Source organism: Cryptomeria japonica, chromosome 3 (genome assembly GCF_030272615.1).
Source record: "Cryptomeria japonica chromosome 3, Sugi_1.0, whole genome shotgun sequence".
Taxonomy (NCBI): Eukaryota; Viridiplantae; Streptophyta; class Pinopsida; order Cupressales; family Cupressaceae; genus Cryptomeria; species Cryptomeria japonica.
Window position 1 is genome coordinate 414,826,530 of NC_081407.1, and position 13,851 is coordinate 414,840,380.

Here is a 13,851-nt window from a genome sequence, read left to right on the forward strand (position 1 = left end):
TCAACTACACATCCTTCCAAACATGACCAAAAAAATCCTTTGAATTAGGAAAATTAGTGGTCTACGGACTGAAAGAGGGAGAAATAGAGGGTGGAAGAGAGAGATGGAGAGAAAGTGAAAGGAGATATAGATAACATATATAGATAGAGAGGAAGACGAATAGAGATGGAGATGGAGATAGAGGAGATGGATATGGAGAAAAGGATTCATAGAGATAAATAGCAAGAGAAGGGAGAGATAGAGATGAAAGATATATATATATATATATATATATATATAGAGAGAGAGAGAGAGAGAGAGAGAGAGAGAGAGAGAGAGAGAGATGGTGAGTTATGATGATAGAGAGATAGACATATAAAGATAAATTGAGAGAGCGAGAGAGGGATAGAGAAATAGAGGCAAATGGAGAGAGAGAGAGAGAGAGAGAGAGAGAGAGAGATGAGAAGAGAGATCATATTTATGTATTGTGACAAATGTCATTATGGAGAAGTAATAGCTTCAAATGTGTTATGCATACTCTTATAGGGATCAAAACATGATTGAAATAAATCTCTAAATCAAGAAGATAATCAATATTCATTATCTACAGGATCATGTTATGTTTGCAATAGGGAGAGAAGGGGAATAAGGGAGAGATAGACAGGGGAATATCGAGCAAGAGATAGGGGTAAGGAGATAGAGATAGATAGTAAGATAGAGATGGAGATGTGGGATTATGAAAAAATGAGAGGAAGGGAGAGCGAGACAAAGACATGAAGAGGTATAGATAGAGAGAGATATAGAGAGACAAAGAGGGCTAGGGAAAGAAATAGCGATATTAGGGGAGATGGGTGTAGAGAGACAAATAAAGAGAAAAAGATATAAAGCAGGAGATGTGGAGGAAGGGATGGAGTGAATGAGTGAGAGAGAGAGAGGGGGGGGAGAGATCTCAATAGATAGAGAGAGAGTGATATAAATAGAGACATATATAGAGAAATAGAGAGGGCTCGAGAGAAAGATAGAGAGATAGCCTAGAGGTAGAGAGGTGTGGATAAAAAGAAATAGAGAGGGAAACATTGAGAGTGAGATAGAGATATAGAGCATGAGAGATGGACTGAATAAGAGAGGTAGAGATAGTGAGATATAAATAGAGAAGAGGATGAGAGATAGCAAGATAAAGATAGAGTAGGAAAAAGTGAGAAAGAAAGAAGGAGACAAAGGAAATAAAACATAATGGTTGCTTGATCTCAATGAAATCTATAGTCCATTAGAATCCTCTGTTTGATAGTGATCTTAGGGGCATATCACTTAGTACTATCCTATACCAATTTAGACACATTTTAATTCCACAAAAAAGACTATGTTTCTTATAACACCATGCTTCTTGTTGTCCTAACAAATTATTTCTTGCAAGGACTCTTCTTATGTTTTTTCAAATGTAAACTTTAGCCCCCTATATTGTTGAGTTGGTAGAAACTCAACACTAGAATCTACACTTCTACACACATAACCATCTTAGTTCTCTTTATATGTGATGTATTTCATAGCACGCACTTATGATAATAGTGAGTTGCTTGTTGCATGTTTATATGGAGAGCTCAAATTGTAGGCTTAGCTTGCAAATAGAGATAAACAACGGATATGTATTTATTAATAGGTATAAGATACCTTTACAAAGTCTTTAATTCTTTGAAGATAATCTATCCTTAATAGTTTGAGAAAAAAGTAAAGTCTACAATTTAGCTGTTACTTTGAACCAAAAGTGGAAAGTGTAAAAATTGGCATTCCATTCCACGAGAATAGACAAGTTTCAATAGTACAAGTTTCATTCTGATTTGTTACATCAATGCAGAGTTAGATAGGAAAATTATTCATAGTTAGGGGAAAGGACCCAGTAGTTGAGCATGTACCAATTGTTGTGAGGGTTGTTGATACCTTTTGTTCCAAAAATTGAACAAATAAAACCTATTGTTTGAAACAAAAAAATATCAATTTTTGTTAGGAAATGTACCAACAGTTGTTAGGAAATGTACCAACAGTTGTTAGGAAATGTACCAACAGTTGTTAATAAATGTACTAATATTGTAAAAAGTAACCAATCAGGTGATGCCATATCAACTGCACAACTATTGGGGTCTCTTTTGCACGCCTATTGGTCTCACTTTTTTGGGGGGTTGTTTTGGACACCTTGGCAAAAAAGCATGCTGATGTGGCATCATATTTGATGATGTGGTTCTGAAACCTTAGTTATAAGCAAGGGACTTGCCAAGTAAGCTGCTGTAAAAAAATCGGAGTGATTTGAAATTTCCAAGCAGGATTTTGAGAAGCACGAAGTCAGGGTGCACAACTACTGGGTCCTTTCCCGGAATGCTCTCTTCACAAAAACATATCCCTTATAAGAATTTTCCTAAACGAATCTAGGTGATGCATTCTTTATTGCAAAAGCTACTACCTGGTGATTGAGGCCATTACCACCCAACAACATTATTTAAGGTGTGACAGGGAAGAGTGTTATCGAATTTTGACTAGGATCGATGTCAAATGTGTCCAATATACAAACGACTTCTTAAAGGGATTATTCCAGATTTCCTCATGTCCAATTGGGTATTGCAGCTGCAATCTTGGTGATACTATTTTAAGCTTTATATTTGGCCACAGATTTATTGGGGTTGCAATCTTGTCGTTGACCATGAAACGTCTAGAATTTGATATCTTGGGCCTTCAAGTTTGTTTTAGGTTAATCTTAGCTATCAGTCACGACATTGATAAGAAAACATCCCTTAAGTAATTTATTAGCTAAGAAATTTACTTCATTGTTTTGGCATAATGAATATGTTGAAAACTACGGATCTGATAAGCTGGACGTTCCCACGATCCACTTGTAATTTGTCAAGATATTGAAAGAAAGATTAAATTTACCAAATTGAAACTGCTACCACTAAAGTTTGGCACTGCAGCGTGCAATAATGTCATGGAGAAGAAGACACTATTTTTTTTTAAGAAAAACTACAGCCCGTGTAAAAAAAGGAAGGCATTTGAGTCACTTGTGTAGTATCTGCTCCAAAACAAAAATAATTTGGCATGCGTTTGAATGAAAGGAGATTATAGTGTTTAGTTAAAGGGAAAAAAAAAAAAGATTGCAAACCAAAAGAAACAAAGGGGATCGATTTAAGAGGAGTAGTTGCAACAAGGAAAAGGTGATTTCGGCAATTCAAAGAGCACTTGAAAGGGACATCGATTTTAATTATAAAAAACAAGGGCAGATTATTCTTTGTTGACCACTATTTATTCACCTTTCAATAAATAGCTTCAACACCCATGGGACCCTCTACCATTGGCACTAAAAGACATTGAAAACAACGAATGGCAAGGATTGTATCAATCGTCTTGCATTCTTTCTGAAAGAGTATCTACCGTTGATTGATCATACTAAGTCTTGAGCTTCAAATAAACAACAAACGCCTTCAGCGTAAAATTTGAAAGAATGAAATTTTTGGGGGGTTAATAGTAATTATTTACAATATAAGTGAACTGAATTTAAAATGTAGGAAAAATTGAATATGAAGTGATGCATGATAATTCAATTGATAAGTTGTGCAAAATATTTTTATAATGTATGAATATGATTAACTTAAGAGATCATTGAAAGATCGATTGTAATGAGTACATATGTTGTTGGTTACTAAGATATCTTCTATACAACTATCACAATACAAAAAGCATGGACACCAAGATTTTAAGTGGAAAACCCAATGAGGAAAATGTTGCAAGGTGTGTGCCCTTGGTCTCCTTGTGTTGTGCAACGCAGTGCTTGGGTTTGTGACATGGCTTAACTGCCTCCTATGGATTATATAAGTCTAGTGGTTGTATTGGGCATTAACAGGTCAATCTTTTGGTGCACCAACAATTGTACATCTAACAAGTGGTATCAAAGCTTGGGTCACAAGTTCAAAGCCCCTCGCTTGTGCTGGAGGGGATTGTTGCATGGTGCACGCCATTAGTCTCCTTATGTTGTGCAATGCAATGCTCAAGTTTATGACATGGCTTAACCACCTCCTGTGGATTTTATATGTCTAGTGGTTGTATTGGACACTAACAAGTCAATCTTTTGGTGCAATGGTAAATGTACTTCTAACTAAAAAAACCATGGTGAGAACTATTTCACTATATGAAAGAATAGGTTACAAAGTTTAGGCTCGAGGCCAATGAGCTCATTGCCCCTAATGTAGACTTGCAAGACTGAGACACACAACCTCAAAGCAAGATACAAAAGACATATGCACATCGAGTATCACTTCTCTGAGGCAAGATACATTACATATGAAAGAGATGCATCGATATTATTAAACTATAACATGTTGATTACATTTCTTTGTTGAAACAAATTTGAAACTGTAGTCACATAAATCTATCCATTTAATTAAATGAATATTTACTATTTATTTGATTAATAAACCTTCAATAATCTTGATTAATTAAATTAATATTTAATTAATTCATCCTCAACCATTCTCCTATTAATTAAATGAATTATTTAATTTATTTCAATTAAATCCATTAAACCACACCTCTAAATCAATTAAATGAATAAATCCTATTTATTTAATTTAATCCCCTTTCCTCTTTTAAATAAATATTTATTTAAATCACTAAACTACCCCCTCACCCCCCCACTTGCATTCTCCTACAAATGCAAGTTGCAACCATAATTGAAATAAATTAATTTATTTTAATTAAAATTCTATTTTCCCTCACCCGCCAAACCCACTTGCAATCCTAAATCCCCTTCTAGACTCTTCTAAACCATTCTTAATTAGCCTAATCTCATTTCCTAAATATTGTCTCATTCCTAAGCAACTTGAAGTCACTTCTAAAGCCTCCAAAGTCTTTGAAAAATATTTAATGCTTTATGTGTTCAACAAGCTAACCCCTAAAGTCTTCCAAACCACTAATGGCTCTTACATGACCATTAATGGCTCTTACATAACCATTTATGGTTAAATCCACTTGCCCCTATGGTTAGAGACTTTACCTCTAACTCAACCCTCATTTGACTCATGGGTCTCTTCAAGCATTTATTGCTTTGACCATGGTTATCCTCACTAACTCTTGCACAAGAGTTTATCCATTGGATAAAGGCATTATTTATTGGATAATGGTTTTTATTCATTCAACTCAACATTAACCTTACCTCCCAAGTTAACCTTCAAGTCATGTCAAGCATTTAATGCTTCTTACCTCTCCCCTCAACCCATCTCATGTTGACATTTGTCATCCTGGGATTGGGTTGAAAGTCCTCACATGGATCATAAACCCATCAATCCTAGCCCTTGTTGAGATTACTCAATCTCAACCATCCATTGCTCCATTTTACTTATAAATAGAGCTCATTTCTTCATAATCCAGATCCTAAAATCTTGTATGCATCTAATTTATAGTGAAATTTAGAGAGCATTTAGCACAATAATCTACATTTGTCTTTTTGGCTAAAATTGACATTAGATAATTAGATAATATCTCATTTTAGCTTGTTCACATTTGCATTCTCATAAGTCTTCATTCTACAATCTTGAATCTCCATAAGACATCCAGAATAGTGCAAAAAGCTATTGAGAGCTACACTCATTTGGGAACTTGGAGAGGAGAGGAACAAGGGAGGAGTAGCTACAAACATGGTGGAGGGAATTTGGAGATGTCTTATTTCATTTCTTGGTTTTATTAAGCTTTCCATTTTGTGTTTTGTATCTCTCGTGATATGCTTGCTTAGGATAGTATTTGATTTGTGATTTCTAACACTAACACTTGGTTTGTTTCTTGTGTGTTTGTGTTTGTCTTCTTAACAATATCCTAACATTCCTTTTTGTAGAGCATTAGAAACTATCTTTATTACTACATAACTATACTTTTGAACCTTTGTAGTGCTTCATAAACACTTCACACAACACATACAACTCATACTTGCATTTACAAAATGATTTCATCCTTTATATACCATTTGTAATCACAATAACATCAATTAGGTCAACCTAATTAGATGTAACATGTAAATAATGAATAGTTGGCCCAAAAACAATTTACAAGGCAATTCAAAAGACAAATGAAACATGTGAGGCATCACACCATGTTGGTACACCTTCCAAAACACTCTAAATTAATTCCTATGCAATCGCACAAACTAAAACATCATAGGTTGGCTCTAAAAGATAACACTGGTGATGCGTACCAACACACCTTACTCAAATTGCAATGCGGACCTCTAAGATGGATGCCCAACATAGCATCACTTGACACCAAGAAAGACAAATAGACGGACCGCACCAATCAAACCAACTAAAGGCAGAGGAATGCAATGCATTCTCGTACATTGTCACGCTATTATAGTACCAATCAGAACTCGGATCATAATATCTTCAACTATAGATCGTTGAGCATCTAAAAACTAAGATATAATAGGAATTTACATTCACTGACATCATATTATAACCGCATGAACAAATGAAGCATATGTGCCATAATCCAGACTAAGAACTGATTGACAGAATATTCACTAAAATAGTCACACATCTAGTTGAATACCAATTGTGGACCTCAGAGATCATCACCAAAGCTCTCGAAATTTCATGATACATCTGAATATACCTTCTAAAGTATTCACAAATAGACTCCACACCTTCGCATGATCATAGTACTAACCCATTGTTATTGTATTATACTAGACCACATCTAAACTAAAGAATATTACTAATTTACACATCAAAATCAAGAAGGTTGACATCATACCAACAAGATGACAACACAATCTCGTATTTGCAACAATCTCCCTGTTTGTTGTTGATGGTGAAAGCAATGAAAAATAATAAGCTAGTTGAACGTGTCAAACATATAAAACAATGTAAAACATTCAAATACAACTAAATTACCTTACAAGCTCCATGAATAGAGCTAGAAATGGATGCACCCAAGCTCCATTTGATTTCCTCTTTTGGATTTGGATGTGGGATGGTATCATATTATCACAACAACATGTTTAAATGATATCCATAGTGGAACATGGATGTTCAAATGATATGGAAATTTAGGACAGAATTAGACATGATGATGGTAATGGAAAATAAATTGGATAATGAAACGAGCATGTTGAAGATGCAAAGTAGAAATCAAATTAGCAGCATGAGATTGCAAATGAAGTGGGTGATTTGTGAAGGGAGGAAACTCCAATTTGTAGATTTTAGAATTTGAAATGGATGGTTGAGATCAAGAGATAATGAAGGGTTGAGATTGAATGTGAGGAGATGAGATGGCTTGGTCTCTTAGCCTTGTCAAGTTGAAGTGTCTTGGGAAGAACACTTGGTGTGGGGAAGAGGGCAAGGTGTGCTCACACGTGTGAGCTCATCTTGGGAAACATGGAAATGACAAGTGGAAACACTTTTGGAAAAGTGTAAGAATTCTAGGTTTGAGAAGGATGACATGTGGCTGGAAAGGGAAAGTGTAGGGTGGCTCTTATGGGGAATAGCATTCTCACACATGTGTGAGCACCCTTGGGTCAAAGATGAGGTGGAGGTGGAAAGTGACCCTTGCATGCAAGCTCATTTATGAGGGGGAGTGGCATGTGGACCTAGGTAGGTGGGATGAATTTAAAATTGAGGAAAATCCTAATGGTGATTAGGCCTGGCTTGATTAGGCTTAATGATTGGGATTAAATGGAGGATTTGTAGGAATCAAGGTATTAGTTAATTAATTGTGCATTAATTAATCAATTAGGATTAGAAGAAATATTGAATAAATTGGCTAAGGCTGGGAATTAAATAGAATTTTAGAAGAATTAGGGATTATATAATTAATTTGATAAATTAATTATATGGCTAGAGGATAAAATTAATTAAATATAATTTAATTAATTTCAAGAAGAATAATGGGATAACATAATTAATAGAATTAATTATGCAAGGAGGGATAAATTAGTCAAATATTAATTTAATTAATTTTAGGTGTCTACCGATACAAACACTCGTGTTAACACAAAACACTTATTTCTCCAATGAATTCTTCTCCCCCTTTGACATTAAAGACAAAGGGTGCCACTTCAACACAAACTCAACAAACCATATTCAACTCCCCCTATCTACAACACCTCCTCAAAATTAAAAATCAAAACTATGTCACCAACTTATCCACATATGCACAAAATCAACATTGTCTTACTAGAAAATATTTAACCATCTTGTTAAGTCAAGGGTATGATACTCTTGTGAATGAATTTCAACTGAGCCTAGACAACATTCCAATTTTCTCCCACAAAGACCAAAATATTGCACTGACTCTCCATATTCAAAAGAGGATTATTTGCCTCTACATAGCTAGCTAAAACTTTTATTGTCTTACTCAACTCTTGAGAGTCTTCGAGAATCTTCACCATACTGGTGAGATGTATGTCTCCAACATATTTTAGATGACCAAAATCCTTCCTAGTATTCTCCTTCTAATTAATCAATAAGTTTAACTTTATGTATAGGTTCTCTATCTGTAGGTTCCCATTACTATCTGCATCTTTCTTCAAATCCACTACACAAGATAACTACACAATCTATGTTTCCAAAATATCTATCTGATTTTTAATCTCTTTCATTGAATCAGGCCACTAGTGACAAAATTAATATACTTCTACAATATGCCCTAAACTCTTCTCAAAAACTCTTACACTTTCTTGTAGTTGGGTATGTACATCTACACAATTATTTACTAGCTCTCGCAATGTTTTCTTCTCTAATTTCTTCTCAACATCTTTCAAAATTGTAGCTTCCAAATTAGAGGCATGATCCTTCAATCTCTTTAAGCAACACCTATAGTACATAAATATTTTGAAAATAAGATATAATGAATTTCTTATGTGTGGTATAATGGAGAACATCACCCGGATGTAGCATGTGGAGGGGTGACAACCGACTAAGGTCCATTTGACCTTGAGACATATGTACCTGAAGTACCTTCATAGTAACCACTGACCTTGAGACATAGGTACTTGAAGTGCCTTCGTATTAACCACTGACCTTGATAAATAGGTACCTGAAGTACCTCCATGGTTACCACCAGTGCAAAATTCATCTACAACTACAACAAGTCTGATACAAAATCTTTGGAGGATCTGAAAGATTCTCTAACAAACATCCTTCTCTTTTCATCCTCTGATTTCTTATCCTTCTCCTTCTCCTTCTCTGGACTCTATTTTTTCTTTTTCTTCTTAGTATCTTTTGGAATCTCTACATCTATATTCTCTATATTCTACTCTGTGTCTATTTGATCACCTAGATCAATCTTTGGATTAACACCTTCACTCTTCTACTTCTTTGTTCACTTCTCTGGATGAGTCTTACTATTGCTCTTCCCAAACCAAATTCTATGTCTGTCTTCTCCATAGGAGAAGACAAAGTCCTTTATAAATCTTATGCAACCTCCCATAGCAACATCTTCTGTCTATTTGATCATACTTTGGAGGTCATCTGAATCAGCTCCCATAATGAAGTTCACTCTCTCCTTGGTTCTAAATCTAGTATTTATTGTCTGCACAATTTTGGCTTTACCCCCCTTAGATAGAGGTTTGCACACCTTGTCCAAAGCTCATGTCCTCATACTAGACTCCTTCATCAATGCATCTTTTCTTTTTGTTGCAATAGCTTTAAGTAGTTCCTTGGGCATCTTGTCAAAAATATGAACCTGAGGGGACTCAACATACAATCCTACAATCTCATTCAATGAATCATATACACAAATAACAATTATTAAACTATCCAAGTCAAATGGTTGATCATTGGGATCAATCAAAGGAGTACCTGACTTCTTCGTCTTCACAAATTCTTTCTTCCTTATTTCCTTCATCCTCTATGTTGGGATCTTTGTAAGAGAGACCAATGTTCTTAAAAGCAATAATTTACATAATTAATAAGACAAGATATAGGTTGAGTAACCAAGTAAAATATAGAATTCTATAAGAGAAAGATTACAGAGATTTCAAGCACTAATTTTTTATTTCAAACTTTAAGTTGTATATTGATTATAAAATTGGTAAAAAGGACAAAAATACATTATTCATTAATTATATATTATTATATGAAACACCTACAATAATACTCAAATAACTCTCGATCATTAAAAACAATAAGAATGAACTCATCATAAATGATTTTTTAAAAAGTAATAAAGATCTTATGCACATATTAAATATATATATATATATATATATATATATATTTATTTATTTATTTATTTATTTATTTATTTATTTATTTATTTAAATTGTATATCTTTTTTTTTTTTAAATATATTATTCATCATTAAAAAATTAACAAAAGAAATATTTTTAAAAATCAACATTAAAGGGGTTGACCTCGCAACACAATTGTAAGATCGTCGAAGTGTTAATGTCTTCGTGAAGGTTCGAAAACCTGGAGAGATAGAGGATGGACGACAACGACAGGATGAAAGGAAGATTGTTAGTGTTGGGGATGAAAGGAAGGTCGCTAATAGGCAGTGAGTGACAAACAAAGACAATTCAGGGACAGTAGAGATATTGGAAATTGATGTTGGAGACAGAGATGACTGCCCAAAAGCAAGTGTCAAGATGGCAGATGGCAGTAGAAAATGGAGACAGAGGTCAGGTTGAGCCTAGAGGTAGAGGTTACAATGTTCGAGGAAAGGAGGTGAGAAAGAAGGTGGAGAAGAATAGGTGGTGTAGGAGGAAGGAGGAAGATGGTGGTAGCAAAGGAGGAGGAGAAGGTTGTGATAGAAGAACATGAAGGAAGAGGAGGAGGAGAAAATTGACGAGGATAAGGCCCCCCAATTGTAGCCTCACTTAGAGCTAGGGCTAGGCTAAAAATCATAGTACTTTGTCAATAAATAAAAAATGACATTAAAAATAAAAATATTAACTAATGTGAATTTTTTTTAAAGTAAAATTAAATAACATTTAAATTTACAAAACATTTATGTATCTTATTTTTAATTGAAATTGTTAATTTCTTTGAATTTATAAAATATCTGTGTATCTTATTTATCTGTTAAAACTATAAATTTAATGAAAATTTATATAATTAATATTTTTTTTACAAATTTAAATAAAATAAAAACCTTATTTTAATTTAAAAAGTAATAAAGATCTTATGCGTAAACAAAATTTAAGAAAAATAATTTTATAAATTGTATATCATTTTTAAATATAAAAATATTATTTATCATAAAAAATTAACAAAACAAATATTTTGAAATTGTGTCATTAAAAGTAAAAATAATAATTAATGTGATTATTTTTTTAAAGAAATAAAATAAATTTTAAATTTACAAATAATTTTTGTATCTTATTTATCTATTACAATAGTAAATTTTAGGAAAAAATTATAATTAATAATTTTTACAAATTTCAATAGAATAGAAATCTAATTTTGTTGGCACTGTGTTGTCATTGATGTCAACCGATATAAGCTGGCAACCGGTATGGGACATGTATGTCATCTAGCTTAGCAGGTAACCGGTAAGGAAGAGTGTGTCATCTAGCATAATGGCCATTGGAGTCACTGATACACAAGTTAGTGTTGACTTGTGTTGAAGACATAAGGACTGCAGATCGGTAAGTGACATGCTAACAGTGCATAGTTGTCAACCAACAAGAACGCAAGATGTTGGGTTGTTGATTGCAATGAAGAGGGGGAATGTTACCAAAATCACATCAACACTGGAGGTGAAGTATGTGCAGGCCACTGGTATGTTGTGTGGATGTGAAACAATAGGACTCTCACCGGATAAAAGATGCAATCACCATTTGCAGATATGACTGACAGATGCAGATGACAAGGATCCACTTCCACCGGTAAGTGGAGCTTATCTCCTATTATGTATGAATTGCATCATAGTTCTCTGAGATAAGACAAATAAGTTAAAGGCAGGTGTTTGAAGGCTCACACCAGATCAACCGATGAAACACTGAGTTGCCTTAGGTACATGAGATCATAAATATGCATCGGATCAACCGAGTAGACAATGATGAGTTGTCGATACAGAGATTTAAGGATATGTTTGTCAATTTGACAAACCAATTAATAGGAGAATCAGTCTAATGAATGAATAAGGTAAGGTTGAGCATGTTGGAGATTGATGACATGATGTCATCAAGGTGTTTACCAGTAAGTATGTCCACACGTAATGCTGTCAAAGTGCATATGCAGAAGCCTCCCATCTAATGACGATGTGCATGAGGTAGGTTGGCATGTGTGTTGATCGGTTTAAGTGCTCCACCGAAAGAGAAGCAAAGTGCAAGGTCGAAGGCAAACCGATTAGGGTATAACCGACAGGGTCTATGAACCGGTAGATGAATCTGGTTGAGTGGTTGGTCGGTGATCTTGTTTGGACTGACATAACCGACCTAGCAAAGGTGGATGCCGACAAAGGGGCCACATGGAGGTGAAGTGGCATGCATGCACAGGTCGGTGTGTTGAGTCAGTGAAGTTGTTAGCGACTGGTCCAACATTTATGGCGATCGCGAAGCTCAAGGAAGCATGGCAGAGGATTGTGGCTCGAGATCAAGGAAACAATAGAGATATAGAAAAGACTGATCTTGCAGATCAAAGAGGATAAAGGAAACTGCATCACACACGCGATCGATCAGACAAAATGTCATAAATCATGCTACATACGACAAAAGAGAGAAGATGTGGTTCGCAAGGAAAACAGATGGGCGATGCTCATTGATTGAGTACTGAACATCAATCGAGGACATGATATCATATTGGATATGACATGTCATGACTATTAGAGATCAGATCAGATGCAGATTCGGTGCATGGCGGAAACCCTAGCATGCCAATGTTCAAACTCGCGTTTAGGCAGGAAAATCTGGCTATAAGAGTGCGAGCCAAAGATGTTGTTGCAGTTGTTGCATGCGAGAGAATAAATTAGTCAATTTCTCAATAAGAATCAGTAGAGAGACTGTGTGTGTGTGTGTGTGTGTGTGTGTGAGTGTGTGAGAGAGAGAGAGAGAGAGAGAGAGAGAATCGGGTTGAAGAGTTCAACTGGAAAGAGTGAGGTAACCCGTAGCCTGCCATTGCGTCTGACACATAAGTACATCGGTTGGTGACTGAACCGACAGAGAAGAGTTATAGAAGGTTGCAAAGAAGACAAGCTGAGAACCGACAGGAATTAGATGGTAGACAATTGCCTAAGTTATCAAGACCGGTGGTGGATAGCAACAGTGTGGCAGAGAGAAAAGAGAACCGACAGAGAGAAAAATCGACAGAGAAGGAGAGGAGGCTGAACCGGCAAGGGTGCAACATAGAGCAAGGTGCAACGGAGAGGGTTGCACCAGGAGATAAGGTTGTTGTTGTGAGAAGGTGAGCAGAGAACCAGTAGTGGATTGAAGAGAGGAGAACCAGTGGAGAGATTGGCATAAGAGATACAAAGTTCTTTGTTACAACAAAGATATTATTTTTGTATCTGATATATGTTTATTGTAGAACACTGGGTTGGTGCCCTAAAATCATGGGTTGGTGCTCCTTGGGTTAGTGCCCTAAAGTAGGAGTGGTACTCCTTGGGTTGGTGCCCTAAATGTTGTAACTGAATGTTTTATTGTGAGGCTGGATTGGAGAAGTAGTCTCCAGCAGCATTTCTCACCGAGGTTTTTCCCATATTGGGTTTTCCTCATACATATGGTGTTATGTGGTGTCCCTTTTACGTGTGGTTGCATTTGTGTCATCCTCTCATCTAACCAGTTTGTTTGCTTTATGTTAGATCTTTAATTGGTATACACACATGGGATAGAAAAGGGTTAAGTTTGGAAATCACTGATTCACCCCCTCCCTCTCTCAGTGACATCTAGTGTTCAACAATTGT